We start from the raw sequence: 3,242 nt of genomic DNA, 5'->3' as shown, positions 1-3,242 counted from the left end.
ATAGGTCAGAACATAGGTGGGTGGAATAGACAGAACAGAATGCTGGGAAGAAGGGAAGTGAGGCAGATGCCATGCCTCTCCTCTCTGAGATGGAAGCAGGTTAAGAATCTTCTTGGTAAGCCACTACCTAGTGTTGCTACACAGATTAATAGAAATGGGTTAACCAAGATGGGAGAATAAGCCAATAAGAGGCTGGAACTAATGGGCAAGGCAGTGTTTAAAAGAATACAATTTATGTGTTGTTATTTCGGGTATAAAGCTAGCCATGCAGGAGCTGGGTGGGAACGCAGCCTGCAACTCCTTCTACATATCTTGATTTAACCCATTTCTATTAATATGTATATTACCACATGGCAGTGGCATACCAGGAAAGATTCCGCATGTCTGACTCTGGCAGCTCCATGGTGGCCTTCTCTCCACCTTTCTTCCTCCCAGCATTCAGTTCTGTCTTCCCCGCCTACCTAAGTTCTGCCCTGTCAACTAGGCCAAGGCAGTTTCTTTATTCATTAACCAATGAAAGCAATGCACAAACAGAAGGAACACCTACACCAGTTAGGTATATGTCAAGGGTATCCCTGCATGGAGGCCTAGAGAGGCTATTGTGTGAAGCTGTGATTGATTGCCTTGCCAACTCCAAAATATTGGAGAAGCCAGAGCCATGGTGCATCTGTAAAGGAGAGCTGATGGCAGGGTGGTAACACCCAAGAGAGAGAAGTGTGCTGCAGTCAACAAAACTGAAAGGAGTTGGAGATCTGAAGGGTGTTTTGACATCAGACATGGAGATGCAGTTTAGTCAGCTTGTTTTTGGTCTTGATTTGATCTAGTATTTTCTCATTATGCTCCCTTTTTTTTCCATTTTAGAATAGTAATATATAGTCTGTGTCATTATGTGTTGGAAGTATATGACTTGCTTTTTGCTTTTGATTTTATATGGGATTACAATTAAGAGATTGCCAATAGTCTCAGAAGAGACTTTGAACTTTTAAAAATTGTTATAGACTATGGGCCTTTTGAAATTGGACTATAAATGTGTTTTTTATTTTGATATAACTACAAGTCTCCTGGAGCCAGTTGGTGGCATATAGTGATTTGAATGAAATGGCCCCCAGAGAATCATATGGCATTATTGGAAATGGGACATTTTTGGTATAGGTGTCTTGTTGGAGGAAGTGTATCACTGGCTGTGGGCCTTGTGATTTCAGAAGCTCAAGCCAGGACTGATGTCACTGTTGCTTTCTGTTGCCTACTGATCCAGATGTAGATGCCTGCCTACTTGCCACCATACTTCCTGCCATAAAAACAATGGACAAAACCTCTGAACTGTAAATCAGCCCTCGTTACATGTTTTCTCTTTTGAGAGTTGCTGTAGTTATGGTATCCCTTCACAGCCATGGAAACTCAAAAACATATGTGTTCTGGTGCTTCAATGACAACAATGTAATATGAGTAATTTATCACTTTCTTGTCAGATTTAAGGCTCATTCAGCATGATTCTCAGACCTGGTATCATTTCTAGAACCTGTAGCTAAACCATTCATAAGTCTTAGAGGCAAACCTACACCCACTATTTTGCTAAATGGGTATAGTACTAAACTTACTTCTAATGAGTTATCATTATACTCATAAGTTGGTACATGTCTCAAATCTCATAAGAGGAGCTTCTTTTGCATTAGCCAACAATTAATAAAAAAGACTTACAACTTGCCAAAGCTCAGAGAATAAGAGACTATGAAGTTCCCAGCCTTAATTGGGACATCTATACCCCACTTACACCTTCCAAAGCTTTGGGATCCTAGCATGAGAGAAGGCAGGAAGAGTGAAAGAACCAGACAATGTGGATAATTATAAGAAAACAATGTTTTCTTAACATAACAGGGAAAGTGATTATATGAACTAACACAGTTGGGTCAGCATGAAATCAAATTGCTTTGGAGATCCTTTTCTCCTATAAAGGTTGCTTTATCCAGCCATAATAGAAAAGAAGATGCCTAGTCTCACTGCAACTTTGTAGACCATAGCTGGTTCATATCCATGAGAAGCCAAACTTTTCTGTATAGAAATGGAAAAGGAATGGATAGGGTAGAGAGAGGGAAGGTGGGGGAACTGGGAATAGAGAAGGGGTGAAATCTATGATCAGGATGTAAAAACAAACAAAAACAAGCAAACAAGCACACACACACACACATATATATATATACACACCCAAATATAATCAAAAACAATCCAACAAAGGTTAAGACCAGATACCTACACCTAGAATTACAATCTTCCCAACCTTAGTTGTCTAGACAAGAGCTTCAAAACATAATTAAAAGAACGAAAGGAAGGAAGAAAGGAGATGAAGAAAGAGAGAAAGAAGAAGAGTTACAGTTTGTGGTTTGATTTCAGAGAGGGACAAATTATAGAGGCAAGAACTTGAGCCAGATGGTTTTATATATCTCTAGTCAACAAATAAAGAGCAATAAATGCTCTGTGGCCAGGTAAATTTCTCCTTTTTATGTATCTAGGACTTCAACCCAGGAAATTGTGCTCCCAGGTAGAGAAGGACTTCATTATTATATCTCATAGGTGTAGATTAATGTAATCTCAAACATCTTTCACTGATCAGTCCCCGGAGTCTTGTCTCCTAGGTGGTTCTAGAGTCTGTCAAATTGGCAATCACTGTTAAACATCATAACCCTTTGTTATGTGATCACCAAAGTGTAATTCCAGGATAATTCTCTCTCATATCTATATACAATACAAGGTTTTAATTTTCATGCTCATTTTATTTTTATTTAATTGAAAATTTTCAAATACTATATTTTGCTTATAATTTTTTCTTCTTCAATTCCTTCCAGGTTCTTGTCAACTACATATGTATAAAATTTTGTCATTTTCTTTTGTGTCTCTCTTTCAAAAAAATTATACATACTATCAAATAAAATAAACACAACAACAAAAATAATACATGAAAACACCTCTAAAAATACTACAGGTGAAAATCAATATAAACAAGTAAAAACCCAATAAGACAAAAAATGCCCACATTAAACAAAATGAGACAAAAAGTCCACATAAATATCTCTGAGTTTGTTTGAAGTGTGGAGCCTGGGTATGGAGTCTGCCTGCACTGTAGATAATACACCCAGTGGGACTCCATTGGGATGGAGCCTGCCTGCAGTGGAGATAATACACGCAGTGGGACTCTATTGGAGAAAAGAGATTTTCCTTGGACAGCAAGTATCAGTTGCAGACAGCTT

This window comes from Microtus ochrogaster, unplaced genomic scaffold (assembly GCF_000317375.1).
Source record: "Microtus ochrogaster isolate Prairie Vole_2 unplaced genomic scaffold, MicOch1.0 UNK188, whole genome shotgun sequence".
Classification (NCBI taxonomy): domain Eukaryota; kingdom Metazoa; phylum Chordata; class Mammalia; order Rodentia; family Cricetidae; genus Microtus; species Microtus ochrogaster.
Note: the sequence above shows the minus strand (reverse complement) of the source record.